At 38.2% G+C, this 18,524-nt stretch overlaps 1 pseudogene; it reads left to right on the top strand.

Annotated features, from left to right (window-relative positions):
- Positions 1-666: 666 nt before the first annotated feature.
- On the top strand, positions 667-5,964 carry LOC115414683 (terminal nucleotidyltransferase 5A-like; annotated as a pseudogene).
- Positions 5,965-18,524: the final 12,560 nt, after the last annotated feature.

The raw sequence follows: 18,524 nt of genomic DNA, 5'->3' as shown, positions 1-18,524 counted from the left end.
GGTTAAAGTGAGATAAAGATGAAATAATTATCATAATTGTATAACTTTAGGTAAAGTACATCTATCTATCTATCTATCTATCTATCTATCTATCTATCTATCTATCTATCTATCTATCTATCTATCTATCTATCTATCTATCTATCTATCTATCTATCTATCTATCTATCTATCTATCTATCTAAAATCTGAATGTAATTATTTGTGCACTTAAAGTAAAGTTATAAACTCGAGTGAAAGCTGTTAACAGCCGAATCAGCTATTTTCTGACGTTAAAGCATGAGCACATCCTGTTTTGGAAAGTTACTGTAGTATCAACACGTCCTCGGGAAGTAATTGGTAATTTAATAAGGCAGCAAACATGAATTAAAATAATAGGTCAAAGTCAGACTGGTGATCTGAGTGCAGGCTATGCACATTTTAATGATCAGACAGAAGAGTGCAGACATGTGGGCGTCTCGGAGATAAAGGGGGTCCAGAAAAGTGTTTTTTATTTTATTTATTTATTTTTTTTATTTTGGATCAACGTCCAATCTATCTCCTTCTCTTCCCTCGTAACGCCTCTGCAGACACGCCTCAGTCTCCAGCCTCACAGATACTCAACGCAACTTGGGAAGAAGCGGTAGCTTATAGTAGGTGTGAGCTGCCAATCAAATCGACCCGCCCAGTCGTTTCTCAGACGGGAAGCACTGCTGCTCAGTCACAACTTCTCCAGCAGCTGTGGAGTGGGACCTGTGTCGCATCACGGAGTTTTACGGCCAAGATGTGAAGAATATTCAGCTTTACACCGCTTTCTGAAAGTAGGTGTGCAGTAGAAAATTGTAACAGCCCTAAAAGGATGCGCAAAGTTGGTTTTACGCAGCAAGGACGCGCGGATAGTTGCGCGTAAAAGTGAAACAAGAGGACAGAAGTAAAACTTTTGCGGTGGCTGAAATGTTTTTTCGGATGTAATGGATGCGTCAGTGAAGCTTCGGGACGTAAAGAAAATCTGGCAGTGTGAAGGACCGTTATTTGGACTTTAACAGCTGATATAGAGTTTTCTGGAGGGAGACGGAGCAGAGCGGAGCGCACAGCGGGGGCAACAGATGCTGGACAGTGACTAAGCCGTGCGACTGGAAAGCTCATGAATTGAATTTGTCTGGACTGCAGACTTTATGTAAGAAGTAGGACAAGTATAACACCGCCCAACTTGTTCTTTCCGTCATGCGTAAGGACGCTTTGTCGTAGCGCATCTTGTTATGACCAGCTCTGAACGGTCATTTCTACACAAAGTTGCAGCTAGCTGATGCCACAACTCCTCAAGGAGTTGGTGGAAAGCTTTCGCGTTTACATCCTACAGTCTACCTCTCATAAAGATGGGTGAGAACGTTGAGTGTTCTGCGGCCGACAGCTGCTCGGACGGAGACAGTATCAACCTCAGCGTCCTCAACTGGGAGCAAGTGCAGCGGTTAGACTCCATCCTCACCGGCTCCATTCCCATCCATGGCCGATGGAGCTTTCCCACTCTGGAGGTGAAGCCACGGGATATAGTCAAGGTGGTTCGGTGCCGCATGGAGGAGAAACGGATACATGTCCGGGAGGTGCGGCTGAACGGGTCTGCGGCCAGTCACGTCCTGCACGAGGACAGCGGTCTGGGATGGAAAGATCTGGACTTAATATTCTGCGCAGACCTGAAGGGAGAGATGGAGTTTCAGATAGTAAAAGATATAGTTCTGGACTCTCTTCTAGACTTCATGCCCGAGGGAGTGAATAAAGAAAAGATCACACCAGTGACCTTAAAGGTAGTATATTGAGCTACAACATGTATGCAGATTACTTGAAATGCAAAGCTGAATTTGCATTTATTGTAACTGAAAGTATTGGAGGAAAAAAGACACTGTACATAACTTCTGTGATCCTCTGTCTCCAGTCACTTGCAGTTACATCCTGCAGTACCTATTTTATTTATTTGAGAAATTTCCTCTGACCAGATGCACTTTGATAAACTTAAAAGCATTTTAAAAGCCTTCTGCTCTGAATTTGCTCAATCAGTAACAGAGAATTAAACTTTCAAATAGTAAAAAGGTTGGTTTCTAATTCAAAGAGGATTCTGTCTAATCCAATTGGAGTCGGATCCACATTAATCAGTCGCCCTCAGTTACCTGGATACAGAGGACTACCCAGGCTACTAATGGTCATGTAGGAGATGTGATCTGCAAAACATCCCTTTAACAAACCAAATGAAGATTTTATCTCTTGCCTCTAGCGTCCTTTGGTTTTTTGCAACCTGCTCAAACTATGACTGCTTTTTATTTTTAATTCTATTTATTTAGGAACTAACCATGGAAGGCCTAGAAGCATAGACAAAGGCATCTGCCTTATAAGCAAGTTAAGTAATGGTCTGAGACTAAATGAATAACAAAGACATTTTTTTGTAATGCACTGGTGCAAGACCCAAGGCTTTCAGCTGTGGAGGAAGATAAGAGAAGACAAGATGATTATGAGAAAAGGAGGTGCTTGGTCTGTCTTAGATGGAAAAATATCTGACATTCTTTGTATTAAAAATATGACTTGCTGCATAAGAATCTAAATGATTTGGATCCAGTTTAGCCTGAATTTGCTTTTATAATGCTGTTGTTTTCTTTGTAACTCAACATATTTAATCCTAAGAGCTAACTGTGGTAGGAGAGTTCCAATGCCCTTACTTCAGTATTCAGTATTGCCTTGAACTTGACAAACAGTTCGCATGAATCATGATTGCAAATACCACTGTCAGTCAGTCTGTACTGAAGTGTGACTTTCCCTTGTGTTCTTTGTACGTAGGAGGCGTATGTGCAAAAGATGGTAAAGGTGTGCAATGACTCAGACCGCTGGAGTCTCATCTCACTCTCCAACAATCGTGGCAAGAATGTGGAACTCAAGTTGTGGACTCCCTCCGGCGGCAGTTTGAGTTCAGCGTGGACTCTTTCCAGATCCGCTTGGACTCACTTCTGCTCTTCTACGAGTGTTCAGAACACCCGATGGCTGCAACTTTCCACCCCACAATTCTTGGGGAGAGCGTCTATGGTGACTTTCCTACAGCCCTCGATCATCTGCGCAAGCGCCTCATTTGCACAAGGAGCCCCGAAGAGATTCGAGGTGGTGGTTTGCTGAAGTACTGCCACCTTCTGGTTCGGGGTTTTCGTGCTGCTTCTGATGCAGAGATGAAACTGCTGCAGCGCTACATGTGCTCACGTTTCTTCATAGACTTTCCTGATGTGAGTGAACAGAGGAGAAAGCTGGAGTCATATCTCCAGAACCACTTTGTGGACCTGGAGGACAGGAAGTATGACTATCTGGCCACGCTGTACAACGTGGTGCAGGAGAGCACAGTGTGCCTGATGGGCCACGAGAGGCGGCAGACGCTCAGCCTCATCTCTTCACTTGCACTGAGGGTCCTGGCTGAACAAAACGCCATCCCCAACGCTGCCAACGTCACCTGCTTCTACCAGCCAGCTCCTTATGTGTCAGATGGCAACTTCAGCAACTATTACGTAGCACAGGTTCAGCCTGTGTACTCCTGTCCACCCTCACCCCCTCACCAATACATTCCTCCACAACATCCCATGTATGCCACCTGGTTGCCATGTAACTAAACTTTCTGTCACCATGCACTTTTTTGTGTACCGGGTTTAATTCAGAAACCCTGAAAGGGATGACACATGATTGCTAAAATTCAGGGAAACAGGAAAAGGAAACAGAAGACAAAGGGCACAGATAAAAGAAAATAAAGAAAGCAAAGGAGGACAATGAAGCTGGATCATGGAAGGGAGCCAGAGAAAGGCTTTTCCTTAGGGTAGGGTGCCACAGCAGGAGCACAAAGGGAGTGATGCCAGTGGGACGCCCTGACACATCAATTTTAGTGTTCTTTCATCAGCACTAAAATTGATTTCAGTGAGCAAATGACAGTTTTTGCTCAGCTTCAGCATCACCAAGAGCATGAAAATCCTATTTCCTGTGGGTGTTATGGATCATTACTAGATGGCACGGACCCTTACATTTGATGAACACTTATGAGAGCCACATCATCAAATTACAAACCAAAACACAACACCTCGTGTACAAGTGGTATTTGATTGGTTCCTGGTCAAATAATGATGACCATCTGACCTGCACACACCCTCTGTTGTGTAGGACTCTTTTTTTTTTTCTTTCTTTTTTTTTTTTTTACAGACAATGCAAAAATGAGGAACTGGATATTGTTTACACATCCAAAGATCTGTTTTGAAACTCCAGTTTATCTGAGAAACAAGAAACAACAAAACAATGCATGCTTTATTTCTGTATAGGAATAATTTTCTTAAGTGCCTAAAGCCTAAAGGGAAGAGATACCTTTGTGATTCTTAATTGTAGTGAACCAATAAATGACAGTACTATTTTAAAGTGATAATGAATGTATTATCAACAGAGGGCTTAGCCATGCTGAGTGAGGTCTCTTACACTGAGGGAGGTTTTGGACCAGTTGATTTTTTGGACAACGTTTAGTTGAAGACTCTGCTCTTATCTGCACTGCTGTTGGACAAAATGCACATCCTGATTACCAAAGAGGAAGTAACAACATAATCTCATCATCTGTAGAAAGAATGAGGGGGGAGGGGTGCTACAATTAAAACAATAAAAGACATGAGAATTGTGAGAGAAATACACAGAAGAGATGGAGAGAGGTTTGGCAGCTAGAGAAAAGTATACAAGGGAGTTTAGAGCAAAACTCTTTTTTATTGCAGCTTATTAGATTTGTGCAAAGCACCAAAAAGCTAGAGAAAAACAAATAATTTAGTCATATATGCAGGATGAAATGCAAATTAATCACAAACGGTCTTATATTAAAATGCAGTTTAGGCTTTATGCTTAAGTGTTCTTGTAGATGGTCAAATGCAGACATTATGAGATATATATGTTTTTGGATTGCATTCTGGAAAAAAAATTCCCTCAAATCACACTGGAAACTTTTATACACTTTAATTTAATCGTCTTCTTTTAAATCAAATTTAGGCTGTAAGTGAGTGTCCATTTTTACATATATTTTAAAAAAGCATTTTCAATTACTATGTGCAAATGTATGTCAAAATGTATATCCCTTTAAAATCTACTATGAAAAGAAAGACAGAGAAAGAGATTCAGGAGAGCGAATCAGATCCGTATCTATGTTGTTACTGCAAATATCTGCACACCATCAAGTCATCTAAGTAACCAACTGTAATGTTTGCAAGAAGGGTGGAGGGTGGATTGTGTATGCAGGGATGTTGCAGCAGAGCAGCTTTCAGAGACCCAACAGAGAATACTTTCAGAAGCCAGAAAAGCTTCACAGATTATATAAATCCAGTGGATATTGGTCTCTGTATACAGTGGTTTATGGTCTCTGTATGGAAAGATATGTGGGCTTCATGCACAGTGGACAGCTGTCTCTTCTTACCCTGGAAAAAGTACCAAAGAGGAAATAAATATAAATGTAAAATATGTAAAGAAAATCAGAGGGATATTTGAACAGCAATAAAATAAGTAGGCTGTGAGGATTTTTGTCATCGCGACTGTAACAGTTGTAAATTTCAGTTTTGCAAGTGCAAGAGCCTCGGCATATTCTGTCAAACATGTCAGATGTCCTATTTTTCTATCGATCTCTATTTTTGTACAGTTTGTGTTTGGCTGATCTAGTGGGCAGATTCAAAGCTGTGTTGTTGAGTCTAAGAGTATTTTTGTGGTGTGTGCGACATTGTGTATTACTCTGGCTGATGAAGAGCAGCGCCAGTGGACACATTGACTATGTCAAGATGCATAACTTGTGTTGATTTTATGTGTGCTCTGAACTGTTTCATATGGACTTGTTGCTCTAAAGAGATTGTTTCATTGGGGTTTTAACTGCCATTCTGTTTGGACTCAGAAATTATGATCTGATAATTGTGTTCAAGTTGATCAACTTGATAATTAAAAGTGAAAAAAAGTCCATCAGACAAGAGTTCTTTACATCCTTTTTGTCATATCACCACACACTAACAGCAGTATTATCTTCACGCATTATGGTTTTTAGACATTTATTTAATTGATGTGATGGTGTTTGTGGTTCTTATTTGACAGAAAACTTTGAGTTAAGTTGGGGCTTACGTTCAGAATAGAGCTCAAACACTTGACAAAGTCTTTGATAATTCAAAATATCAAATTTGACACATAATAGTTGACTCCCTCATTTACAAGGTATGTTTTTCCAGAAAAAAAAAGCCAATGTTCGTTTTTCAGGTGCGTAAGTGTTGTGCCCAGATCTCACAATGGTCAGGAAAACCCTAACACCTCAGATTAGTTGAGGTTTAATAAGGTAAAAAGCTTTGCCTTTTCAATTTGGTACCCAGGCTTAGGCAGACAAATACTTGAGCGGGTCAATGTCCCGTGGGCACGGCTGATACTGCCAGAAAGTGACAGCTGAATGTGGCGGATTTCCCCTCGAAGAGACGTCACCAGCAAACGTCAATTGGCACCTGTAGCCGTCATGGTGTCGATTGCCAGACCTCATTAGTTCGCAGGTTCATCAAGTACATGATCGGACCTTACTACCAGCAGAGCCTTGGTCTCCAGAGACACATTGTAACTGGTAGATTGGCTGCAGGTCTGCATAGGTCTAATGCCCAGAGGCCTCAGCCTCCAGATGTCACTTTCCCTGCTAACACTGAGAAAAATACCCACCTTATTTTGTCTTTTATGCTTCAATTCATCTCTTTCTCTTTTCAGTTGTCTTGTCACCTTCCTTATTTCCTCATTTCTTTCATTTTTACCTTTGACCTAATTTATCTGATCAACACTGTGCGTTTTACAGAGTGTGATTCTTGCATCTGTTTCATAAGTGTCTCTTAAATACACAGCTTCTTTTATGCCTTTTCTTCCCTCTTTAATTTATTTCCCTATATCATATCCCACATGGACTTCTAGACCATTTTAAGGAAAGAGAGATGAGCTATGGAGAAGAGAACAGGGCCAGTGTTATCCCCTGTTAAGAGGGAGAGAGTGGACACTAAATATAGGCCCCCCTCTCAGCCACTGTAAGGACATTAGCCCATCTGCAGAAAGCTGATTAGCCTTTCTCCATAAGCATGTGCTCAGTGCTCTGGTATGGTTACTGCTGAGAGATTTACTAGCTATTGTACTGTAATACATACCACCCCCATGTCCCAGCGTCTTTTAGGTCACTCTCACTGTAAAGGGCAAGAAAAAATTCAGTCCACTTCCTTATCAACGGCTTAAAGGGAACTGAGAACGAGGGATTTGTGGCGTTTAGTGTGTTGCACAACAAGGAAAAGACCTAACCCAATAACACGATGAGCTTAGAAAGTGTGTTACCCAGGTATATGATTTAACGTAGTGTCTCGACAGGTGGGTTGAGCCGAGGAAGTATGTCATGTAGTTTTTGGTGAAGGTCCCACTGAGAGGGAACGTCAAGGAAAACTGGTGTGCAACTTCACTACCTGAAAACACATTTTAGAGAAGTATATATACTTGAAACTATTGACCGATAGCATTTCATCTTAAACCCAGCTCATGGAAGTAAAAATAAAACCCTTGTTCCTGTTCTAGTAAGTGTCATCCTTTAAAATCCCACAGCAATTAGACAAATAAACAGCAGAACTTCAAGAGTGTCTTTATTAAGTTAAAACTGTGGCCTTGGCATGTGACAAAGAAGACACTGGGAAATCCACATCTGTTTGAAAACTCAGAGCCATGGATGGCCATCAAAGGGGAGACTTGTGTTAAGAAAAATACTGCAGCTATTACTTTAAGAAGACCCATCAAAGAAATATGAAAAAGAAGGATTCCATTGTGATTTATCTGTTCAAAGAAGTGCTGACAGGTTTATTTACTGCAGATTTACTTATTCCAACAGTCCAGTAGGTTATTTTATCTATCACTGTTCAGTACTGCAGACACTGATATTTATCCAGGCTGTAGAGGAGGTTAAGGTCAGCTGGTAGAATTTTTGCATTGGATATTATATTAGCACTGTGCAGTTCTGATACTAAATCTGTACTTTACAACCATACAGCTGTTTTATATGCTTAGATGTTTAATATATTAATGAGTAAAACAGCCTGCTTTCTCATTGGGTAATAACAGTTTCTCACAAAAAAAGGCTGCAGTCACTGTATTGCTGTTGCAATAAAACTGATTCAAGTTTCACAACACAAGATCTGCAAAAGGTCAGTTAAATACTTGATAAAAATACAGGAATTGTGTTAGCAAGATAAACTCAGTTTCATATCAGCTCTACACAATCAAAAGAGGAGAAGGCACTTAAAACTTGCTGCTGGTGGAGCACAGAGTTAGATAGGAAATAAGAATATCTACAACACTAGGTTATAAGTGTGAAGATTTCTATCAGACTAACAGACACACAAATGCAAAGCCACAAACACATAGACACACACACACACACACACACAGGTCCAGTGTGGTTAGGCTAGAGATGAACCAGTTGGTGGAACAGCAGAGCCAACAGTCCATCCCGCTCAGCCCAACTGAGGTCGGAGGTCAGCAAGTAAATCAAACAACAGCCAGAAGAGACTGTGAGAAACAACTGTGTATGTGTGTGTGAGAAAAAAGTGTGTGTGTGGGCATGCATGTCTGCATCTGTATATTTGGGCTGTCTGTGTGCTTGTGTTACAGGAAAACTTGAGTGAGCCTCTTGTTTTCTGTGTCAGACATGTCGACAGTGCTGCTTTGAGAGATTACAGAGAACAGCCATAACCGAAACTCGATCCTCCTGATTATTGGGCAACAGAAAAATAATTCAACTTTAAGAAAAAAAAAATGTATGTGATATCAGATGCCAAATGACTAGATGGCTGTAGCAATAAATCAGATTTGCTCCTAATCTTAAGTGTTTATGCCTGGTAGTGTAAATAGTATGGCCAGCTGGATCAGGGCTGGCCCCAGGAAACAGACTGGGGTGTTTCAGTGGAGAAACCAGTCATTAACAGACAGTATAAGGCAGATTGGTGCAATGCAAATGCCTGTTTTTGGTTAAAAATCATTAAATAGATATGCAGCCTCTTGTAATATCTGCATGTTTGTTTGTAAAAAATAAATAAATAAATAAAAATAAAGTGTCTGCAAATTAATTTTGGTTAAGGTTTGTTCAACTAAATAATTTGCCTGTAGTTTCTAGATTTCAAGTTTCACTGCTACTTTATCATTATTATTGCTATTTTTTTTGTCACTTTAGTCACTTTAACAAACTTTTTTATGTTTTTTATCCTTTTAATACATACTGTCTTGTGCTGCTGTATACACTTGAATTTCCTCCTTGGGGGATCAGTAAAGTATATTGTATCTTATCTTATTAAGATTATAACTAATTAAATAAATTTAACATAAAATGACACCTATCCTTTCAGTTTGCTTGCACTTGTAAAAGTATTTGACCATCATTTTATTTAATAAAATAGAAGACAAGGATAGATATTTGAGAAGTTAGTACATGCTTTTAATAGAACTGCCTTTGAATGTAGCCTGTGAGGCTTTTCTTTTTTTTATATTTTTAACCAGATCAATCTTGTACAAATTTTTTTCTTTTTTTTTTTTTTTTTCAATAAGCCACACGAGACTTGTCTCCTCTCTCCTGCAAAATAACATCTGGTACATTGCTCCCAAACTCACATACCAACTTTATACACACACCAGCCCACACAACTAAGCTGAAGAAGAAGACAACTAGTATAGAAGAGAGAAAAAGCCTGACTATGACTAAAAAGTCAAATGGTATATGGTTGTTTCATCATAGATGTGTTACAAAATAAGTGGATGACGACTCTAAAAACACTACAGCAACAAACCAAACAAAACTAGAGCTGGTAAAAGTTCAAGGAGTCAGCGATAATACACACATACACAATACGGAGACCAAGCCAATCAGAAATGAAACTGTAGCAATTATCATCATCATTAGCATTAATGTGATGAAAACAAATATTCATGCTGCAGTTGGTGCTTATTCTGTCTGATGTTATCATTTGACTTGGCACCGGAGTCAGATCATTTTAATATCACTTCAGGAAATGTTTTCTTTGGAGCTCTTCCCTATAGTCTGGCTATAATACTATGCAGTTTAACCCATAAAGACCTAGGGCTACTTTGTGGCAGTTCTCAATTTAATTTCTCTCTCTATTTAACATTTCTTAAATGATTTATCAGCATTTATCATAATATTATCCTTTCTGTTTTGCATTTTTTTCAGTGAAAATCAAGTATTTTTTAATATTCAGTTACTGATCATGTACGTCAGTCCTATAACGCCAAACGTATCATATTTGATTCATGAGTTTTGAAGCCATCTACATGATCAGTGTCATATTTTTTTCTTGAAAAACCTGATGTATACAATTAGATACATCTGATACACAGATAATCCACCAGGGGGGAGGGATTCGTTCACCAGAGGCCTTTCCAGCGACACTACAAGATTAAACTAATGAGAAAGGAGGCAGAACTTTGCCAATTTTGAAAAGGAATTGCCAATTTGTTAGAGATGATTGTGTTATATTATGTATTTGTTTGTTCAAAAATAGTAATATTTGAGTATTGAGACCCAATTGAAACTGATACATGGAAATTGATATTTTAAAAAAAAGGGTTGTTCAGAAGGACCAATAAAGGCTCCAGTTTCAAAGAACTGGAATTTTCTGTCAGTTTTTTTTTTTCTTTTTTCTTTTCCTTTTTTCCCCTTTTTTCTCCTTTTTTTCTCTTTTCTATGATTTAATGGTTCAGGCTTTACAGGTTTAATCATCATACTAAGATTATATTTGAGGGTTCTTATATCAAAAACAGAGGAAACTGAAAAAACTTTTTTTGTACAATCTATCATTAATTGAACATAAACTATGTATCTCTATCCACTGTCATTTAGTAAACTCTATGGGTTTAACTGGTGAATCAATGTTGTAGAAGATGACGGTGTTTCCATGTTCACTACGGAGTCTCTGAACATCCAAATGGGTCATATCTAATGACTATGACAAGACGAAAAACTGCATTTTACACCAATTACTCACATGTTTTGATAGGACTAGTGGCTCTAAGGTAATTAAACATTTTAGATCAGCAGATGCTTTTGGTCACTGGTGTATATTTGGGTTTTTATGGGTTAAAGAACAAGTATATGAAGATGTGTTTTTTATGTGGAAACACTGATAGATCCTCACCTCGAAAGGCTGAAGGTGTAGGTCAGGACATAGGTTTAGGTTTAATCCTAGACTCAGAATTAGGATTAAAGGCTAAAGCTGGTCACCGAAGGAGCCTGTGACAGTTCCAACAAAGTATGCTGAATGTGTGTGTTTTTTGTGCGTGTCTGTTTGTGCGCACACATCTGCCTGTCTCTGTTTACTGCACCCAAGGAGGTACTGAAAAGCTGTGATGGATTTGCCCCAGATGGTGAGACAGCAGAAACAGAGAGCAAGCCTGAGAAAATATCAGCATGTTTTTGAACTATCCTTACCTGGCGCTTTGTGCATGTGTGCATGTTTACGTGTGCTCTGCTGGGAATAATGATAAATTAGTTGGATTCAGGATGACACAGGCAACAGCAGTGTTACTAGACCAGTGAGGTTTGCATTAGAAGAATTTTAAAGATAATTTATCTGGTGTTACAATTCATTAACACCTGAATCATTGAAGTGCACATTAAACCATAAATTTGGAGTTCATGCAGGAGCCAGTCATGCAAATAAATTTGCTATTAAAATGCCACATACAAGATATGCAGGAAAGGTTGATATATTCACTAATATTTCATATTTTTAATGTTCTTTTGGGTATTAACACAATTTACGAGTGATCCAGATCTGTTGCAGGGATTGTATAAGCTTAGTTTGCTGTAGTTCTGTTAGCATTCATGTCTAAATAATTGTATATGTCATTACTTGGAAACAATTTTGAGTGTAAAAACCCACACTTTATGATTTGTTGACATGAAGACTGACACAGCTTGTGGCACAAGGCACATCCATCATGTTTATTATGATTGACACAGTTTTCTCAAATTTCAAAGTTTTGTGAACTCATAAAAATAAAATAAAAAAAGTTCAGATCAGAAAACCAAAATGTTATGTATAATGTTACATATATACTGCACATTATCTATAAAAACAAATGTTCAACACACTAACTTGCACTTTTCTTCAATAAAATTAACAGTAATCTGAAACAGGCGTTTATTTTCCGCCTAGATACTTCACTAAGTGTTTATTTAGAGCTAAATTTAAATTGCAAAGGTGCTAATTTGTGCAGGTTTCTCATCGCAGAGTTTGTGTGTGTGTATAAATGTGTGTTTATAGCTCTGTGTGTTTAAGCCACACAAGTGCCAGTTGTGCACTCACATCCTGGTAAAAGCGTTATTGCTTTCCTCTCAGGTCCGTCCCAGCCGCCTGCTTACACGTCTGTTCTTACCTGGGATCTAATGATAGTCATTATCACATTGTAATAGCAAACACACCTGCCAGCTCGCTGCTCGTGCCAAAAACACACCTGCATGTGGTTAAGTATAGTTCTGTCGCTTTATACAGTAGGAAAACAGAAAGTTATAACTGGCTTTAAGAAATGACTGAGTGTGCACGGGAATGTGGTCCAACTTTATGGCATCATATATCAACAGATCTATACATCTGTACAAAGACGATAATTTATCACTTCCTGAATATCATAAACATATTTTCAAAAGAGCTTATAGGAGAGGAAACATTTTAGTGCTGCTTTCAGTGTGCTAAAAGGATTTATGTGTAATTAATCACAGGGACTGTCTTAGTCACAAAGGCAGGAGAATGTCTTGAGGATTTGTGTATTATTAGATCTGCTGGTCAAAAGCAAAGCCGAGAAGAGTCTGAGGAGTCTTGGGTTTGATGGTTCCAGTTACACAGCATGATCCCAGCCAGAAAAATTCAAAAATAAACTGTAGCAAAACCTTACAGTTTGACACTACTGCTCATTTTTCATCACATTCAGCTGTTGCAGCAAATACGACATGCAGTACTCATAATGTGGTTTGAAACTGAATGTTAGCAACATATCTAGGCACATTCATTTGATGGTTTGGACCTAGGAATGCTTTTAACTTGTGAAGCATGTTTATATTTGACAAATGAATCTTTAGCACCCTAGAATAAAACTTTGGATGTTATCAGTTTATAACTAGGTTACCCCGACATGTGTTTATGTCTTTGCTGGAAATAGAGTCATGACCCTGATCAGATAAGTCCTGCTGACTCCCATTCAAAGTGCTTTTCTTTCCTCTGAGCCTCGTCCAGCTGTGTATTATTTGTGTATCTTTGTCTGGAAGCTGACACCTGTATCTTTAGTTTGAGCTGCCGAAGGAAAGCCATGCACTCATCTGAGAAGTCAGAGCAGTTACATGTGGCACAAATGGGTTTGTTTAATCCAATACCTAATGTGATGTGAAAAAGTATTGGAAACAGAGGCCACACACAAAGATGCATTTGGAGGTTGTGGTATTTATTGCAGCAGTTTTATGTGTATGTAATGATTTGTGCATTATGTGTTGTTATATAAAGTTAAAAAGACAAATGTTTCAACTTTGCAGATGAGGCACAAAAGACATGAAGCCTCTGACAGAGCGCTGCCATGTGTGTAAACTTGATGAACTTTGAACTCTCTCACACAGAAGAAGCCTCATTTTAAACCTCCTGGACACTGTGGCACTTTTGGTGTCTGATGATCTGCTTAATATGAGGAAAATCTGCAATGTGCGATAACTTATGTTATTGCACATGACTTATGTTAAATACGATGATAACAAGACTTACGATGAAAAACAAACTAATTTCACTGTCACAAAAACAGATATTACGTCATGTAACTGCAGCTGACGGATTGCTACGGCTTCGTCTGATTGGCCAAAGTAGTACAGAAAAAATGTGTCTGATTCATTTAGTTTCAAGCGGCCTTTTGTGATATGCTTTTCAGAAATGTTCATATCTTGGAAAATGATGAAAATACATTTCAGTAGCTCTGTAGATGTCTATGTGTGTCAATGACTGCATCTGCCACCAATGTTATTAATTTTTTTTTTTACCAACTATTTATTGTCAGATGTGTCTGTTATATGTGTTTTAACTGTGTAATCTTGTAACTGTGTGTTCCATTTGCTACTGTCTTGTAAAAGAGGTTCTTAATCTCAGTGGGATTTTTCCTGGTTAACCCATAAAGGCCCAGTGCTACTTTTCTGTCAGTTCCTGTATATCATTTTCTGTATATCTAACCTTTCTTATGTAATTTATCACCATTTATTACAATACTATCCTCTGTATTTTTCATTTTGTCAGTATAAATCAGTTATTTTCCTGAATTTAATTTACTGATCATGTAGATGTTCATAAAAGCTCAGATTAAAGTCGAGGGTTATTATATCAGAAACAGAGGAAACTGCCAAAATAGTGACTTTTTCAGTAAAATCTTTCATTAACTTGACATAAACCAAGCATTTACATCCATTGTCATTTATCAAACTCCATGGGTTTTACCGGTGAATTAATGTTGTAGAAGATGACAGTGTTTCCTTGTTCACTACGGAGCCTCTGAACGTCCAAATGGGTCATATCTGATGACCATGAAAAGATGATAAACTGTGTTTTACACCAATTATTTACATGGATTAATAGGATTAGTGGATCAACAGGTATTTAACATTTTAGATCAGTAGATGGTTTTGGTCGATGTTGGATGTTTAGGTCTTTATGGGTTAAATAAAGGCTAAATAAATAAATGTAATGAGCTAATGTCAGCACATGATTACAGATGAGCTGATCTTCAGCAGCATGGTGGTGCAGTGGTTAGCACTGTTGCCGCACAGCAAGAAGGTTTGCATGTTCTCCCCATGTCTGAGTTCTCTGTGGGTACTCCCACTGTCCAAAGACATGCATCTGAGTAGGTTAATTGGTAAATCTAAATTGCCTATAGATTCCTCTGTGACCCTCTTGAGGATTAAACAGTTCAGAAAATGAAAGAATGAGCCTGTTCTCCTGTTGAAAAAATACTCTTAGGTCACTCAAGCTAAGGATGGGCCATAGTTACTTTCTGTTGTACCCCAAACCATCATGGATTGAGGTTTTTCTGATGAAATTGCTGGGAAGAGGTCGGGGTGGATGGAATAATAAATTTGTGGATAAGCGTTCATGTTCAGTTTCAAACCAAATGTAAACAAACTTTTTATTCCAGCCTGAATTCACCAGAAAAATGACACAATAATTGTTTAACACATAAAGACCCAAACATCCACCATTGACCAAAATTATCAACTGATGCAAAATGTGTTGATCCACTAATTCTATCAATACATGTAAATAATTGGTGTAAAATGCAGTTTGTCACGTTTTCATGGTCATCAGATATGACCCATTTGAATGTTTAGATGCTTTGTAGTGAATGTGGAAACACTGTCAACATCTACAACATTGATTCACCAGTAAAACCCATGGAGTTTGACAAATGACAGTGGATGGAAACTTTTGTTTTTATGTTCAGTTATTGACATCTTTGTTGAAAAAAGACACTTTTCTTCCATTTCTCTGCTTTGATATTATAAGCCTCAACTTTACTCTGAGCTTTTATGAAAATCTATATGATCAGTAAATAAAATGTAGCATAATACCTGGTTTTCACTGAAAAAATGCAAAATAAAGGAGATAATATTACAATGAATGGTGATAAATTACTTAAGAAAGGCTAAATACAGAGAAAAAATAATTTGGGAACTGACACAAAAGTAGCACTGGGTCTTTATGGGTTAAAGGGGTTAAAATGCATACTGTTTACACATGCAGTGTTGTAGATTAATGCTTTAAAACAAGAACTACAAATTCCATCAGGTGAGTCCACTATCCGTGTGTAGTCCTTTGAATTACCACAATCTTTGCGCAAAACCCTGGCACAAAAATTCACTTGGAGAGACGAACTGTTGATGAGCTTGACGGCCAAAGGTCAAAGGTCAGTGTTACTGTGGCCTCATACCTGTCATGCTTGTGAGCATCTCAGGAATGTCTTGAGGGAATCCCTTCAAATATGGCACAAACATTCACATGCTAAAAATCTACGTTAAAGGTCACTGTGACCCAACGAAACACATTTTTGGTCATGGTTGGTGGAAAATTGAGTGACCAGATTATGATGCAAGGACAGCGGACACATCTGACTGAATGTATGGTTCTTCAATCAATCTAGTCTGTCTTTTTGGTAAGAGGTTGTGTTGCTACAGGCACATACTTACATGACTTCATGGGCAGCAAAACCAAAAACAGTACTTTTATAAACCAGCTCTTACCAATAAATCATTAATTAAGTTTACTGGCCAACTGCAGCTGTGCAACCAGAAGAGAAGAGAAAAAGCCGTGGTTTTCCTTCACATAACAGAGGAGAAGGAACCTCCCACTTCCTTGTCATCAGTAACTACAAGCACACACAGAAAGCATGGGCCATGCTTTCAGCTGTGTATAAATGAAGACTGTGAACACACATCTTGGTGCTGTTGCATGTGTATATTCTCTGGGATGATTCCAAAGCAAAGAGAGTGGTTATGTAAAGGTGGTGGTGATGCTCCTGTTACTACAATCAATTCCAAAGTTAAGTTTCAAGACCTGTCTGACTCCTAGCAGTGTAAACAAACTGCTCAGACACTCAATATTTTAAAAGATAAGAATAAAAGGTACATGCAGGAGGAATAGACAGCATTTAAATAAATTACTAATATTCTTATATTATAAAACTCACATGATTCAATAGATTAAAGCTATTTTTATGCTTCAAAACAATGTTGTCCTATTGGATTCAGTACATTTTATCTGATTATTGTTTGTGACTTTTCTTTCTTCCATTATTCCAAAACAAAGCTGGAGTCTACGTTTATGAAATTTCTGAGACTCTTAATTTATTACAAAAGATGAGGGTGCCAATATCAACATTTCCTATTTTGACCTGTCAGAAAACCCAGTGACTCCAATCCAACCGTTGCCAGTCTGCACAAATCGAGTTATTTCCTTTTCAGATTGTCTGGTAGATGTTTGTCAGTGTTCTGGTCCAATGTGGAAAACAGATGTAGTGCAATGTTTTGAAATCATTTACAGTAAAAAGCAACATCTTTAATAAAAGAAGGTTTCAGTCATAGGATGCAGAGTTCACCATTATGTTTTGCATTTCTTAAAAAATATGAAGAGTTAATAAAAACTGTCAGGATTTTAATTGTTTTTCCCCACTCTGTTTCTGCTTCTTTCTCTATTTCTGTTTTTATTTCACTTTCGCCTCTGCTTCCATGCTGACATTAAACATGTTGTTTTGGCTAATCAAGGGTAGTTTGAGGATAGAGAAACCTTTTTCTTTTTTTTTTCTTTTTTTTTTTGGTTTGTTTTGTTTTTGTTGAGGTTGTTTTTTTTAACACACATATGGTATGTAGTTTGCCTCAGCCAGAAAGAACAGCATGTTTGTTGGTCTCATCAAATGTTCCCTTTAGAAAATGTGCACAGAGGAAACTATGTTTTGTGGTTCATAGTTGTTTCAAAGGTAAAATGTTGAGGGCATTTGGCAGGAATGATTGCAAATTTAAGAGGAATAGTTGTTTGGGGTTTTTACTGTGAGTTTCAGCATAAATTCAAGAGAAATACAAATCCTCTGTTAAAAAAAAACAGTGTGTTAGTATTTGATGGGAACAGGATATATAGTGGTTTTGCCTTAAATAATATATCTGGATGTCCTTCATTTAAATTCTTTACACAATATTATGTTAATTTTGTAGTTTTCCAGCTATGGATCCTCACTGGAAGGAACGACATTTGTATTTTACATTTAATTACCTTTCCAAATCTCATTTTTACTTTTTTTTTTTTGTTGTTTTTTGTTTTAACAAACAGTTCAGGCTGGTTTGGATCATTGTTGATCAAGACTCAAGTAACCCAGTTTGGGGTTTATAAATTACTTCCACTTATATCGCAAATGTCAAAAAGTATGTGTGAATTGAAAGTAACAATAAACAACAAAATCAGTTTTTGCTCTTTATGAAATATTTGAGGAGATAAAATATTTATAAAACGTCGTATTTATTCCAGGTGTTCGTTCACTATTTTTTCTCCTTGGCTTAAAAAAAAACTATGTTGTGCGATGTCAGCAAAAGTGAAATCCAGAAGCTAACCTCACTCAACTGCTTGTGTTTCTAATGACAGATTTATGGCCTTCCACTGTGGGCTCTCAAATGACCCCACCAAGGGCTCTAGGGTCAAAGGTTAGGGGTGACACCAGAACAAAGGGAGAGGGGCTACTGAGAGGAGGGTGTGAAGAGGAGAGGAATATGTCAGGCGAAAGCTGCAGATCTGAACAAAAACTTCATTCTGTTATGCGGGGAAGCCTCTCTTGGATTATTTATCATCTCAACTTAAAAACTCCAGAGTGACGTTGAGGACGAGGTGGATGGGAAAGTCATGCTGATGTGCACTCTCACGCACACTTCTTCGTATTCGCGCATCTCACACTGGAGCTAT

Source organism: Sphaeramia orbicularis, chromosome 24, assembly GCF_902148855.1.
Source record: "Sphaeramia orbicularis chromosome 24, fSphaOr1.1, whole genome shotgun sequence".
In the NCBI taxonomy this organism is placed as follows: Eukaryota; Metazoa; Chordata; class Actinopteri; order Kurtiformes; family Apogonidae; genus Sphaeramia; species Sphaeramia orbicularis.
This window is presented reverse-complemented; position numbering and strand designations above follow the sequence as displayed.